This window comes from Castanea sativa, chromosome 1, assembly GCF_040712315.1.
Source record: "Castanea sativa cultivar Marrone di Chiusa Pesio chromosome 1, ASM4071231v1".
NCBI lineage: Eukaryota > Viridiplantae > Streptophyta > Magnoliopsida > Fagales > Fagaceae > Castanea > Castanea sativa.
Genome location: NC_134013.1, coordinates 49,407,405 through 49,423,580, shown reverse-complemented (window position 1 = coordinate 49,423,580; position 16,176 = coordinate 49,407,405). Strand labels below are relative to the sequence as shown.

Genomic DNA, 16,176 nt, shown 5'->3' with positions numbered 1-16,176 from the left:
TATGCCCTTTTCATTTGAAACCCTATAGATTGATGAAAGGAAAAGAAACTTAGGGCCCATTTGGATGGAGGAGGAGTGGAGGAGAGTAGAGTAAAGCTGGCTAAAAATAGACTAATTTTGGGTCAATTCTCCTCTACTCTACTTTACTCTTCTTCCCTCTCCCTCGATTCAAACAGACCATTAGGTCTGACTAGAGAGAGAGGGAGAGAGAGAGAGAGACAGCCACCGCAGCACGTCATCCCATCCTCTTGCCACCCATGTCCTAACAACGCCTGATGGTTCTACCACGCCGTCTAATAGCCACCGCTTGGTTTGTTTGTTTGTTTCTTCTTCTTGTTTCTATCTTTCTTTCTAATCCAAGTATTTTTATTATTTGAATCCACAAAAAGCTCTCTGTTTTACTAATCTCTTTGTATGAATTTCTATAGGAATTTCTTGGTTTGGTCTTGATGATGAAGAAAAATCTACTAGTTGTCACGTGGTCCTCACTTTACTCGAAACAACACCTGCACAACAACAGACAAGACCAACAAAGGGCACAGGTGTGGTGCCGGCCAAAAACCCTTCGAAGGTCAAGTTAGAACTTCTTTTCTTCTTCACAACCCTAAAGTGCTAGAGCTAAAGTGAATTATGCGTACCGTGGTTTATGAGAGTTTTGGGGTATATATAGTAGTGTGGAGCCGAAATAAACGCCTTGGTCAGGAAGTACTTTCCTTCTAAGAGAGTAATTTGTAGATTTTACATATCTCCTAGAGCCTTTTTCCTTATAAGAATCTTCTCGAATAGAGTTAAACGTGTAGCGCAAGAACTTTCCTTATACACACATTTGTGGAGGACAAGATAGGTTATGGATGAAGGCTTACTTATCCGCTTCAGCTTTTCCTTCCGTCAGCTTAGAACCTTCAACTTTGACTCCGTCAACTTTCGTCCTTCAGCTCAACGCCGTCAGCCATGAGGCAGGGCCACGGATGTCGAAGGGGATAGTTCGGTGACCAGAGCTGACGGTATTGTTACTCCCGTCAGCCTTCTTAAGGTGTTAGTAACAACTTGTAAAATCACCCTCATCAGCTGCCCCCTACTCCATGGCCCCGTCAGCTCTAGCTGACGGGTTATGGAGTTGACGCTATTGGGAAACCACTCATGTGTGGTGATTCGAGCCATCTTCATTAAATGGTGGGACACATGGCTTGGACTAATTGGCTCCGTGCCTGGACGGGCGTGTCGCTTCGTCTTCCGTGCCTTCTTTCGCCTATATATACTTCATTTTCCCTCTTATTTCCAACTTTTCACACCTTGCTGATTTCAAGAGAAAGAGAACGTCACCGCTGATCTTTTTACTCCGTCAACCCGATTGCCGTCAACTTCATGGGGCCGTCCTTTTACTCGTAAGTTCCCTTCATTTTACCTTCTTTTCTAGTAATGCCCTTTAGTGAAGTCGTCGGCCTAGGTTCTTAGAATAAACTCGTCGTTTGTAGGTAGTCAGATGTCTAGGGAGACGACGAGTGATTAATCGTCGGTTCACGACGGAGCGGGTTACGATGAGGTCTTCCAATCAGGCCGTGAGCCCGAGGAGGGCCTATCCTGGTCGTAAAAAAAAAAAGGAAACGTCAACTCCTTCTTCTGACAAGGAAGTAGGGAGTTCTAGAGAAAGTGAGGTGAGCGAGGATGGTGGAGAGGAGTGGGTAGGTGACGGAGATCAGAGGATCAATGAAGAAAAAGGAAGTACCAGTGACGGGAGTGGGAGTGACGGTGATGAGGAAACCTTAGAGAGTACCTCGGGAGCTTCTGGTGATGATCATCCTTTCATCCTATCCCCAGAATGGTCCGTCAACAAATTCCTCCCGACGATGTCGAAAAATATTTTCAAAAGTTTGCAGTCCCGTTATCAAATACCAGACGATATCCCAATTCGCCTTCCCGAGGAGGGTGAGAGATGTTATTCGGGACGAACCGCGGATGTTGGCATGTACGATGCCATGTTCACTGCCGGATTAAGGCTACCACTGACGGTGTTACATCATCAGCTGGCTAACTTTCTGGGGATATCTGTCAGCCAGATTGCCCCTAACGCCTGGCGAACCTTCATTGGTGCCGAGATCCTGTGGGGTTGTCTGAGTGGTGGGAACCGTTAGTTAACCCTGGACGAGTTCTTTTGGTGCTACCACCCTCAGCATATCTCCTCGTCAAAGGGGGTGTATCATTTCGTAGTGAGGGAGAAAGAGTTGAAGTTGGTATCGGACATGCCTGATTCCAATTGGAAGTGGAAGGGCATATATTTCTTTGTGGAGGGGACGAACTGGGTATGCCATCAAGAGGAGTGGGAGTCAATGCCTCATGGCTTTTTTTACAACACCTGGGCATATGTCAGGAACTCAGGTTGGTCCCGTCAGCTTTTTTACTTTATCTATCTGTTTGGTCCTTAAACCCGTCTCCTTTTTGTTTCAGCTAACAACCGTCCACGCATTACTGCGGAACAAGAGGATTTCATCCATCGGGTGACGGTATCCCCTTGGATGAGAGGAAGTGTCGGGACCTAATCACGCTAGATACTTTACATTTGTATTGTGGCGATCCCGAGCCGACGGATGAGGCTTGCAAACTAAACGCTTATTCTCGCAGGCGTGAGCATCTCCCAATTTCTTTCGTCTGCATCCTAACGCTGTTTCTTTTCTAACCTTCTCTATCTTTTGTAGAAATGGAGTCAGCTAGGCAAAGAGTACGGACTGTCGCTGCTACCAAGAAGAAGGGACAAGAGAAGGCTAAGGGTGAGTTGACACCGCCGTCTGCCCCGAAGCCCGTCGGGAGGGCAGGAGCCAAAAGGAAACCTGACGGCAAGAAGGTTACCATGACTCCTGGGGATAAATCTTTAAAGAGGTCGTCACCTTCCAGGTCCGTCCATAGGGCAGGCAAAGGGCCGATGACCTTGTCAGGCCCCATCACCCAGGGATCCGTACGCCGCCTTTTAACCCACAAAGGCTATGTCGTGGAGGTGACGGAGTCCATTTTAAAGGATGAAGAGATGGACCCTTGTGCTGAGCAGGCCACTGACGAGATAGGGGCATCAGGCCTGTTTGATCTTACTAGGGTATGCCTCTTTCTTTACTTTGGTGCCCGACCGGTTTTAATATTCTGACGTTGTTTTTTCTTTGGCCATGCAAGCTATGGTTCGCATGAAGGCTTTGTCAGAGAGGTGCTCTGCCAAGGAGGGGGTGATTGCCCATCTGCATGAGCGTATCAAGTACTTAGCTGACGGCCAAGTGCAATACAAGGATGCGAACCGTGTCCTGGGTACGGAGTTGAAGGATTTAAAAGAGAAGCTGGCGGAGGAAAGTCGTTGATGGAAGTTGGAAGAAGAAGCCAAGCTGATGGCGAAAAAGGAGCTGAAGTCCATCCTAGTCCAGGTGGAAACAGCTAGGAGCGACGCTGTGACGGAGTTTAAGGACTCATCAACCTTCATAGATGCTTGTGCCGCCTACTATGGTGACGGGTTTGAGGATTGCTTGAAACAAGTAAAATCTGTTTATCCTGACTTGGATTTATCCAAGATTTCCATGGATGAGTCTATCCCGTCAACCCCTGCAGGCGACACCGTCAATGAGGAAGGTGACGATGTTAACTAGAGGGATGATAGCGTCGTTCTTGCTCAGCCAGCCGCGGACAAGCCCGTCACTTCAACTCCAGCAAATCCTCATGGCGACGATCTAAATGTTGTCAGCCCTTCTATTCCTTGCGCCCAGCCCTTTATCGTCGAAGGTGACAGAAGGTCTCAAGATCCCCCCACTTCATGAACTTCAGCACTTTTTTTTTTTCGTAAAGTGTGAACGGATTTTAATGCTTGAAGCCCATTTCTTTGGGCTTTTGTAAAGACATTATTCATGTTAATCTTAATATGTTGTTTTATATTCGAAGGATGTTTCTCTCTTCTATCTAAGCTAAAACCACTTGCTCGTGATGAGCCGTCAACCTATGGGTGACGATGTTGTTTTTTCTGTTGTTTATCAAAGTAATAACGGCGTCAGCTTTCTTTTAGCTGAGACTTCGAGCTGTTTTTATCAATCCGTCAGCCTTATGGGCGACGGCGTCGGATCAAAACTTAGTTGTATGCCTATCAGATTTTAACAGCATCAGCTTTCTTAACTGATTCAATACAACTTATTTGTTTGCCATATATCCGTCACTTTTATGAGCAACGTCGTCAGCTTTCTTTTAGCTGATTAATAACTTATTTTAAGTTTTTTATATACCCGTCACTTTATATATGACGGCGTCAACTTTTTCGGCTGACACTGGTGGGTGACGGGTTCAGCTTTTCCTCTTCGCTGATTATTCATCAACTTCATGGATTTTAGTTAGAGTTTATTTATTTTGTAGGTTTTATAACGGATTTGTCCTCTTTTTGGACGTTATACAGAGCCCGTCTACTTGTTGCCCTTGTCCACTTTGTGGCCTTGGTAGTGGATTCGTCCACTTTGCGTACTTAGTGATAAGGTTGTCCACTTTGTGGACTTCGTGGTAGATTCGTCCATTTTGTGGACTCAAAAGATAAGGTCGTCCACTTTGTGGACTTCGTGGTAGATTCGTCCATTTTGTGGACTCAAAAGATAGGGTCGTCCACTTTGTGGACTTTAGTGATAAGGTTGTCCACTTTGTGGACTTAGTGGTAAGGTCATCCACTTTGTGGACTTAGTGGTAGATTCGTCCATTTTATGGACTCAAAAGATAAGGTCGTCCACTTTGTGGACTTAACAATAAGGTCGTCCACTTTGTGGACTTGCTGTCTCCTTGAAGACATAACAAATTTACTATCCGTTTCTGAAAAAAACTCCTCTTATTATGATGAATGCATAAGTAGAACATTGTTCCAAAAAGAATAAACTTTCAGCCCTTTGGGCTTAGAATATATTGTAGACAAGAATAAACTAGGACAAATAATTAAAAGACATAAACTGGTAATGAGGAGTAGTGTTCTTCATGCCATCTTTTATTGGTAGTACTTTCTGAGATGCTCGGCGTTCCATGGGTGGCGTAGCCTCTGCTCGTCAAGTGTCTCTAAGTGATAGGTGCCCTTTCTTAGCCATGATGTTATCTTGTAGGGTCCTTCCCAGTTTCGGCCAAGCTTTCCTTGTGCGGGATCTCTGGCGACGCCCATCACTTTCCTTAAAACGAGGTCGCCGACTTTAAAGTCTCGGTGCTTGACTCGAGAGTTGTAGTGCTTGGCCATGAGGTCCTGGTATCGTACGAGTCTCTGCTCAGCCATCGCCTTGACCTTGTCGGCTAGATCAAGCTGTAGACGTAGTTCTTCGTCATTTCTTCCCTCGTCGTGATTGTCCACCCTGTAACTCATGAGTCCAATCTCTGCTGGGATGACCGCTTCACTCCTGTATGTTAGCTGGAATAGGGTTTCTCTCGTGGGAGTCCTTACCGTCGTTCTGTATGCCCATAGTACACTAGGCAGCTCCTTAGGCCATATGCCCTTTGCCCCCTCGAGCCGAGTCTTGATGATTAAAAGCAAGGATCAGTTTGTGACTTCAACTTGTCCGTTTGCTTGAGGATGGGCTGGGGAGGAATAGTGGTTCTTGATTCCTAGCTCTGAGTAGAAGGCTTGGAAGGAGTCGTTGTCAAATTGTTTATCGTTGTCCGAGATCAAGACCCTTGGAATTCCATACCTGCAAACAATGTTTTTCCATACGAAACTCCATACATTCTTTTCAATAATCGTGGCTAAGGCTTTAGCTTCGACCCATTTGGTGAAGTAATCGATGCCGACAACGAGAAACTTCAGCTGCCGTGCTGCTATTGGGAATGGTCCCATGATATCCAACCCCCACTGGGTGAATGGCCATGGGGCGGTTATGGGGGTCAACTCTTCCGCCGGCTGTCTAATGATATTGCTGAACCTTTGACATTTGTCGCAAGCTTTTACATAAACTTGGGCGTCATTTTGCATTGTCGGCCAGTAGTATCTAGCCCGAATCAACTTATGTACCAATGACCGTGACCCTGAGTGGTTGCCGCATATCCCCTCGTGTACTTCTCTCATAACATAGTTTGCTTCCTCGGGGCCTAAACATCTCAAGTATGGTCGAGAGAAGCCCCTCTTATACAAGACATCCTTTATCAAGACGAACCATGCTGACTGGACCTTCAGCTTCCTTGCGGCCTCCTTCCCGTCAGGCAGCGTGCCATCTTTTGAGTAGGAGATCAGGGGGGTGGTCCAATTGTTTTCGGAACCAATCTCATGTATATTGACAACGTCTATTAGTGGTGAAGGCTGAATAAAAGAGAGTACCTTGTCGAGGGTGATCATAGACTCTGCAGACGCGATTTTGGCAAGACGGCCGGCCTGCTCGTTTTCTCTTCTTGGGATTTGGACTATCTTGGCCTGCAGCTTATCTATCCTCCTCTTCGCTTGCTCCCAGTACTTCTTCACCTTTTCGCCCTTGCACTCGTACTCCCCGTTCACTTGGCTTGTAACGACCTGGGAGTCACAGTGAATAACCATGTTCACGGCCTCTACAGCTTTGGCAAGGTCTAAACCCGCTATCAGGGCTTTATACTCAGCTTCATTATTAGTTGTAGGGAAATCGAGACGAATCATACATTCGATCTCGTCGCCTTCTGGAGACTTAAGTATGATCCCTGCTCCACCAGCCTTCTTGTTGGACGACCCATCTGTAAAAATGCTCTATTGGGGATTTTCTACCTCCTCGCCTTCCGCGCCAGTGAGCTCCGTAATGAAGTCGGCGACCGCTTGTCCCTTGATGGCAATGCGGGGGCGATATTGTATGTCAAATTCGCTCAACTCTATTGACCACAATGCCATTCATCCGGCGGCTTCAAGACTACCCATTGCTCGCCGTAAAGGCTTGTCAGTTAGGACGACTATCGTATGGGCCTGGAAGTATGGCTTGAGTTTTCGAGTCGCCGTGACTAGAATGAAGGCAAGTTTTTCCATGGGGGGATATCTTTCTTTTGCACCATGCAGCGCCTTGCTGGCGTAGTACATGGGCCTTTGGACCCTGTCGTCTTCTCTAACTAAGGCCGCACTGATGGCAACCGGGGAGATGGCCAGATAGAGGAATAGTTCTTCTCCTGGTTGTGAGGGACTTAGTAACGATGGCGAAGAGAGGTAGACCTTCAAGTCTTCGAACGCTTGTTGACATTCGGCCATCCATTCAAAGGACTTTTTCAACGTGTGGAAGAATGGTAGACACCTATCTGTTGCCCTCGACACGAATCTATTAAGCGCGGCGACCCTGCCATTAAGGCTTTGTACTTCCTTTATATTTTTAGAAGGCGCCATCCCCATTATGGCCCGAATCTTGTCCGGGTTAGCCTCAATGCCTCTTTGCGATACCATGTACCCTAAGAACTTTCCCACCGTCACTTCGAAGGCACACTTGCCTGGGTTGAGCTTCATGTTGTAGGAGCGAAGAGTATCGAAGGTTTCTTTGAGATCCTCCAAATGATCTTCTTCCCTTCGACTTTTAACTAGCATGTCATCAACATATACTTGGACGTTTCTTCCAATCTGTCGTGCAAACATCTTGTTCATGAGCCTCTGATAGGTTGCGCCAGCGTTTTTCAAGCCAAAAGGCATGACTTTGTAACAAAAAAGGCCTTGGCTTGTTACGAATGAAGTCTTCTTCTGATCAGCTTCGTACATTCGGATTTGGTTATATTTGGAAAATGCATCTATGAAGCTCAGCAGCTGATGTTGGGCCGTAGAGTCCACCAGGATGTCGACCCGCGGGAGGGGGTAGCTATCCTTGGGGCATGCTTTGTTTAAGTCCGTGAAGTCGACACACATCCTCCATTTTCCGTTGTTCTTTTTGACCATCAAGACGTTTGCCAACCAATCAGGGTAGTAAACTTCCCTGATAAATCCCGCCTCTTGTAGCTTGCGGACTTCTTCTGCTACTACCTGATCTCTCTCTTGGGCGAAGATTCTTTTCTTTTGTCAGACGGGCGGGAAAGATGGCGACACGTTCAACCTGTGTACCATGACTGACGGGTCAATTCTTGGCATGTCTTCGTGGCTCTATGCGAACACATGCCGATTTTCTTTTAAAAAGGTCGCGAGTTCTTGACGCACCGTCGAATCTACCAGGGTGCCGATTTTGGTCGTCCGCTCCGGTTGGGATTCGTCAAGAAGTACGTCTTCGAGTCTCTCAATGGGCTTTGTCGCCACCCGACGTTCCTCTATGTTCATGGCCTGAATATGGTCGTCCATCTCCATCATGGCTACGTAACATTCGCGTGTGGCTACTTAATCTCCTCTCAATTCTCCTACTCCACAATCAGTAGGAAATTTTATCATCAAATGGTATGTTGAGGTTACAGCTTTCCACGAGTTAAGGGTTGGACGTCCTATGATGGCATTGTAGGCTAACGAGCAATCGACTACAAGGAATGCTACATTCCTAGTGATCCGCTGTGGGTAGTCTCCAATGGTTATTGCCAAAGTGACGATGCCAAGTGGAAATACCCTCGCTCCTCCAAAGCCAATGAGCGGGGTGTTAGTCGAAACTAGTCGTTCCCTTTCAATCCCCATTTGTTAGAAAGCGGGGTAGTAGAGGATGTCTGCTGAACTACCGTTATCGACGAGAACTCGGTGTATGTTATAGTCTCCTGCCTGTATAGTGACGACCAGCGCGTCATCATGGGGATGGTGAAGACGCCGTGCATCTTCTTCTGAGAATCCAATGGGAGGATTGTCAATCCGCGACATTTTGGACGCGGAACTTGTCATCTGGATGTTTTGAACCATTCTGAGGAATGTCTTTCGGGCTTTCTTTGATGATCCGATGGTCATGGTGCCCCCTACAATCATCCTTATGTCTCCTATGGGTTGCCTGGGGCGATCGTTGTCTTGTCAAGGAACTTGATTTTATGGCGGGTCTACCCTCTCCTTGCTGACGAACCTCTATAGCCTTCCTCGTCTAATAAGAGCTTTTATTTGCTGCTTCAAGTCGTAGCAGTCAGCGGTGTCATGGCCATGATCTTGATGAAAACGGCAGTATTTGTCCCTTGACCTCTTGTTGGGATTCCCTTTTAGCTTGTCGGGAAAAGTCAAGGCTCCTTCATCTTTAATCTGCATCAGTACCTGATCGATAGGAGCAGTTAGGGGAGTGAAGCTTGTGAATTTCCCCGCAGGTGGTCTAAGGCACCGATCATCCCGTCGTTCTTTAGCTCTAACCTTCTTTTGCCCCCTATCCGAGCGTACGTCTTCCTGTCTTCCCCTTTTTCTAGGCTTTTCCTCTCTGGCCAGTAACGCATCTTCCGCATTCATGTACTTGGTTGCCCTGTAAAATACTTCAGACATAGTCTTTGGGTCATTCTTATACAGAGAAAACAGGAACTTACCTTTCCGCAGCCCGTTTGTGAATGCCGCTACAAGTATCTTGTCATCCGCCTTGTCTATTGAGAGGGCTTCCTTGTTAAAGTGAGCTATGTATGATCTTAGAGTCTCGTCTTCTCGTTGTCTAATGTTCATCAGACATGCGGTAGACTTCTTATGCCAGTGACTCCCAATAAAGTGCGATACGAATTGCGCGCCTAATTCTTTGAAAGTGCCAATGGAATTAGGCGTCAGCCTGCTGTACCAGTCTCTCACAGGACCTTTCAATGTGGTGGGAAAAGCCCTACACATGATCTCATCCGGTACACCCTAAAGATGCATTAGGGTCTTGAAGGATTCCAAGTGATCCAATGGGTCCTTGGATCCGTCGTAATTCTCCACCTGAGGCATGCGAAATTTTGGGGGAAGGGGGCATGAGCTTACGAGCGCCGTGAAAGGTGAATCAGTTCTCTGGACTAGGTCATCTAAGTCGCTGGAGATTCGACCTCTGAGGGCGTTCATCATCACATCCATCCGTTCCCTCATCTCCTGCATCTCAGCTGTTATGTGAGGTGGTAGGGTGTCCGAGATGGATGACCGGTTAATGTCTTGTCGCTCTGGTCTACTTGGAGCGTTACTACCCTCCGGCCTTTTCGGGCTTCTCCCATCCGCGCTTGCACCTTCCTGGTCCTCCTCCGGTGCGCTAGGGTGTGTATTCCTTTGCCGCAGTTACTCCTCCATATCATGATTCTGTTTGGTCAAGCGCTCAACCGCCGCTGCAAGTGTTTGGACTTGCCTCTCCAAGACTGTGGTCCGCAGTTCGTCGCCTTGATTGTTGGTTGTTGCCATTGATCGAGTGAGTATCATGCACCTTTTGTCTTAGGGGTAGAGCAAAGGCTGATGTTGATGAGTTTCCCACAGATGGCGCCAACTGATGATGAAGAAAAATCCACCAGTTATCACGTGGTCCTCACTTTACTCGAAACAACACCTGCACAACAACAGACAAGACCAATAAAGGGCACTGGTGTGGTGCCGGCCAAAAACCCTCTGAAGATCAAGTTAGAACTTCTTTTCTTCTTCACAACCCTAAAGTGCTAGAGCTGAAGTGAATTATGCGTACCGTGGTTTATGAGGGTTTTGGAGTATATATAGTAGTGTGGGGCCGAAATAAACGCCTTGGTGAGGAAGTACTTTCCTTCTAGGAGAGTAATTTGTGGATTTTACATATCTCCTAGAGCCCTTTTCCTTATAGGAATCTTCTCAACTAGGGTTAAACGTGTAGCGCAAGAACTTTCCTTATACACGCATTCGTGGAGGACAAGATAGGTTATGGATGAAGGCTTACTTATCCCCTTCAGCTTTTCCTTCCGTCAGCTTAGAACCTTCAACTTTGACTCCGTCAACTTTCTTCCTTTAGCCCAACGCCGTCAGACATGAGGCAGAGCCACAGATGTCGAAGGGGATAGTTCGGTGACTAAAGTTGACGGTCTTGTTACTCTCGTCAGCCTTCTTATGGTGTTAGTAACAACTTGTAAAATCACCCTCATCAGGTCTAATTTTTGGGGTTGGGTCTTGTGAGCTTTTTTTTTTCATAGAAAATGAAATTTACAAATGAAACAAACATTAAGAATTTGGAGTTGTAATTACATTATACATATTAGGTGAATGAATGATATTCTTTATATTGTTTTGCAATTGATTTTTATGCGGCTAATGTTGTAGTGAACATGTATTGCATTATTGCTTTTGAGTATGCTACACAACTGTTTGATGAAATGCTTGAGAGAAATATGGCTACTGCTCTAATATATCAGCTGCATTGATTCTGCTCTCTTGTGGAAGATTGCGTTTTGAAGTTACTTTTATTGGTTCAAAAGTAAGGAATTGAAGAAGAAAATTTGGAAAAGAAGTGATTATAATACATTGTTGTTTGATCGTATTTTGTGATACTATATATAATGATAGCCACTTTGTCAAAGCTACAAATTTGAATTTAGTGATATTCATTGTTCCTACCAGTTCACAAAATCGTTTCAATCTTCTAGGCTCCTCTAGCATAACAATTGCAAGCACAACCTCTTGTTGCAAGATGGTCACCTACACAAAGGACACACATGCTCAAGCCCAAGCCTTCATTGATAGCACAACCTAGACCATGATGGACCAATACCACTCAGTTCATCAGTGAGCATCTTGTTGAGCGCATAAAGGTCTCATACCACTCAGTTCATCAGCCTAGATGTGGGGTGTGTCTGAAGCACTGTAAACCTTTTTGATCACTGAGTGAGCATGTTATTGGTGAGATCTTATTTCATATGCATTATGATCCAGAGTATTACATTTTTTTTTTTTTTTTGGAATCCTTTGGTGCAAGCACTGGGTATGAGGAGTTTATTTGTTTGTATTGGCCATTTACAATGAATTCTATTCTCCATATTGTTTCATTTAAATAAGTAGACTTGTAAAAATCTCTAGCTTTGAGGGAATAGTTTATGGATAGAGAGTTTATGGATAGAGAGTTTTGTGTATTTTTCCCCCTATTTTCTATATTGTTCTTCTTCCTTTTCTTTTTCCAGCTCTTTCTATTAATCTTCTTGTTAATTTTGTGTTGCAGCCATGGATGAATGTCCACTGTCACTCCCTGCAAATTCACCTTCTATACCAAATGTAGCACCCCTTCAATCCCAATGTGATTCTATTGAGTTGGAATGGTGAAGGAGATTCAGACCATGGTGATAAGTTGAGGATTGTAGAAGGGTTTTCTGATGATGAAGGAATTCAAGCCTTAGCTTCCCTGAGTTTAACCAGTTTAACCAACACACTAACATGAAGAATGTACATCTAACATAGGGACCCCCCTTCCTGCGGGTTCCACCGACTCAATGACATACCAACCACACCCCCCTTTCTTTGTCTTTCAGCCCCCCTCGAATTTGCATCACATGTAGTCTTCAAGGAGGCACTAAAGGAGTGGTGTATTAGTAAGTGTAATTATTGATTCGTTTGGTGTTATTTTTGTCAAACAGTATACCACTTGTAAACACTTACTGATATTTCAATTCATGGCAAATTGGAAAATGTTCATTATTTAGTTGGGACTTTCTACCCTTATTGGGAGATAGACATCTTTTAGTGCTTATTGCATTTTTAAGCTTAATATATGAATCAAAGTGATTGAACAAGGTGACATTGTTAGTGTTAGCTAAGGAGAATGATTTGATCCCCAATTTATATACCTAGTAGTGACTTAATGCAAACCACAATGACTTACGCAAGTCACGTATTAGCCTCTTCCTGATAGGAGAAGTTTCCACTATTTCCTTGATAATATTTAATAAAAATATTTCTCATGAGCTTAACAAAGAATATGGATCAATACATTAGTACTTTAAGCTATAAGCTCTTTCAAGAACCCATATATTAATGGAATACCATTAATTGCATAAGTTGAACATTACATAATTGTGAACATTTTTATATTACATTACATCACAAACCCTTCTTTTAGTTGCCTCTACATTGAAGCTTTCTTGAAGTTCATTTGAAGAAATACCAAGGATTTTGCATCATTCAGTTTTCATTGTGAGCATAAATATAGATAGAAAACAGTGACCATATGTGTGCCATAAAAAATGGATTTGAAATAAGCTAGGATGCATGATGTTCATACTAAAACCCAATATTATGAACAAATTTCAAATAACAATGAAACAAAACTCTACAAGATACATCTATTGTTAAAGTAGACATGTAAGAAGTACGAAGTACAAGCTTAATTTGAGCATCTGCAAATAAGAATATTTGCAACTGGAGAAAGCTCTGGTATCCAATTTTTCATTGAAAGAACTTTGTTTGTCGAGAAACCTTCTGAATGATCCTTCTCTTTGCTAGACCTTCAGGCATAGTTCTGGTTTTACTTGCCACAGCGACCTCCAATTTCCCCCTAACTAGCTTATCTTTGGACAGAATTCTACCAATCAATTACCTGTCACAATCCTCGCATTCAATTAGAAAACCTCAATTTCACCAATACCACTGTCAAAGTGAGCTAAATTTGATGAAATACATGCAGATGGCCTTTTTATTTTAAGTGCAAATATCAAATTTGTCCAACATGATACTTGCAAAAATATAAGCAAGAACCGACAAAGATTACTCACCACATTTTTATTTTAAAAAAAAAAAAACCAAGAATGAGATTTCTCCGTAGTATTGTCAATCTCTGCTACTGCTTAAAAATTCATTATAGTTTTATCACTCAATACAATTTGAGTTGAAACCCAGAAACAACTTTTTAATAAACCACTTAAACTACCAGCAATTCTATATGAGACACTAGTTTACTCACTACAATTACTTATTTGTTGCAAATCCCCAAGTAGCAATTTTTAGCAATGAAACTTATAATCCCTTCACTTACCAGAAGCAAATCCATATTTCTAGTTTCTACTCAAAAACCAACACACAAAGGGCCAAACTTTCACGGACCAACAAACTCAAGGACTGTTGAAAGATGAAACTATTAAAATATTTCATCAATAGAAAGATGAAGCAAACCATAAAGCAATAGGATCATAGCATCAAATATTGTCCATTATAAAATTTTTGACAGGCGAACAGACTCAAGGGCTGATGAAACTATCAATTTCTTCTTCTCTGGAAATCAATCTAACAGGATCACTTCACCTGAACCACTAAGAAGAAGAAAATTTGACAAAAGGATCACCCTGCTGGTATACTGTAATTTCAAGTCTCAAATTTAATGTTTGTTTCATTTGTAATTTCCATTATCTTCTATGAAACAAGCACACAAAAACCCCAACCCAAAAATTAAATCAAACCAATAAAATTCCAACTGAAAAATAGAGAGTGCTTGAAAATTTGAAATAACAATACTTGCATTAGAAAGAAAGAAAGAAAGAAAGAAAGAAAAAATACCAGGGTCGAGAAGTTATGACCTGGGACCCACGGGTGCGGTGTTCGGGCCGATGCGCGCCGATTCGGCCCGAATCAGTCCGTATCGGGCGCAAACTGATACCAGCCGAAATATGCCAATACCGGCCGATATCGGCCGAAATATGCCGATACCGGCCGAAATTCAAAAAAAAAAAGGTGTATTAGAGAGAATAGGTGTTGTTGAATGGCTCTGGAGCATGTTGTTGGACTTGGATTGGCGGGAAGTGTTTCTTCAACTTGCAATCTTAAATTTGGTCAATCTTAAATTTGAGCAATCTTCCACTTCTATATCCTATTGTTCTTAAATTTGGTATATATTTATATAATGTGAAAAAATTATGTTTAGCAATATATTAAAAATATAAATAAAAATATTTTTAATAATTTTTTAATCGCCGCACCCCGCCGCACCCGCACCCTACTTTTTCAAAAATTGCCGAGTCCCACACCCGCTCTAGCACCCGCACCCGAATCCCGAAACGCACCTGTACTTCATAGATTGTGACAGTGGTGGGGCCACATGGGCGACAAGTTCTTCTTTCTCCATTGGTTTTTTTTTTTTGGTAAGGTCCGTTGGGTTTCAATTTCAAGGGTGAGTTTATATTTTAAAGTTACACGTGAGTGTCACATGAAAGGGAGGCTATTGATTTGGCAGTTGCGTAAACTTTAAGGAGTAAATTGACCCATATAAAAGTTGTGAGGGTGAAGAAGATAACAAAAAAAAGAGTTCATACTTCTACTCACTTTAAAATATATATATATATATATATATATATATATATATATTTATTGAGGTTTGTATTACTTTTTTAACGTTCATGATTAATTTTATAAATTTGAAAATAAATTATCAATGTTTGAATTTAAGTTTAAGTTAAACTTGTTTGAAAGATAGAGTTTTACTCATGTTAAATTTGGATTAAATATAAATAATTTTATTTAAAAAAATAATAATAATGAGTTTAAGTTTAAGTTAGAATTGTTAAAAAGATAGAGTTTCACTCCGAGTTCAATTTGGACTAATTTCTAAAACTAATTTTAAAATATGGATTAACTTTGCCGTCTTTATACAAAAAGTAGTACACGTGGAAGGCATGTCGGTTTGTATGCTATATATAATAAGCAGGAGCAGCAGAGCAGAGTGAGAGCTAATTCAGCGTTGGATATTCTATCTATCTGGCGTGTTCAACTTCAAGAGTCAAGACCCTGTTTTTTTCTCTTTGTTTTGACTCTTTCCTTTTTGGTACTTTTCTTTATACCCTTTTTCTCTTTCATATAATATTTTCTTTGTGGGGGTAGGATTGTCTATGAACGTTAATCCTGTTCTCTTTCACAATTTAATTAATATTGTCTAATAGCTCTACTGTTTTGGACACGAGACGTCGACGTTTTGCAGTGCTAGTACGGTCAAAATTAAAACAAACCCTAATTTGAATACTACGGTCTATTGTTGAAACTCGAAAATTTGGGGATTTTTTATTTTTGTTTTAATTTTTTACTACATGATTATATTCTTGGCAATTAAATTTGAGACTAGTTTAAATGTTTTTATTGATTCTCTCTCGGGTTACTTAGGGTTTTTGGTTTTAGAGCTTGAAAACGCTGACGTTTTGGTTTGGAACAGTGAAAACCCTAATTTGTATAATTGAGAATTTTCTTTTGCTTCTAAGAATTAATTCAATTAAGTTAGTAAATAAGTGAATATTTTCAAGACTGATTCTTGATTTAGCCGTTTAACTAGAATTGTAATAGTTCATATAAACGTTTAACAAGAAAAGAAAAGAAAAATTAGTGCTAACATGGAATAGATTTATGTCAATCAGTTTTATTTTTTCTTGATTGGCAAGTAAGGCATGGCACGTGCACATGTCATGTTA

General features: G+C 42.6%; 1 long non-coding RNA gene across 1 annotated transcript; it reads left to right on the top strand.

Moving 5' to 3' along the window:
* Positions 1 to 244: 244 nt before the first annotated feature.
* Positions 245 to 12,428, top strand: LOC142632799 (uncharacterized). Its single transcript, XR_012843798.1, has 3 exons — positions 245 to 443; positions 10,894 to 11,641; positions 11,958 to 12,428. It is a non-coding gene; the product is annotated as an uncharacterized LOC142632799 (long non-coding RNA).
* The last annotated feature ends 3,748 nt before the right edge of the window (positions 12,429 to 16,176 follow it).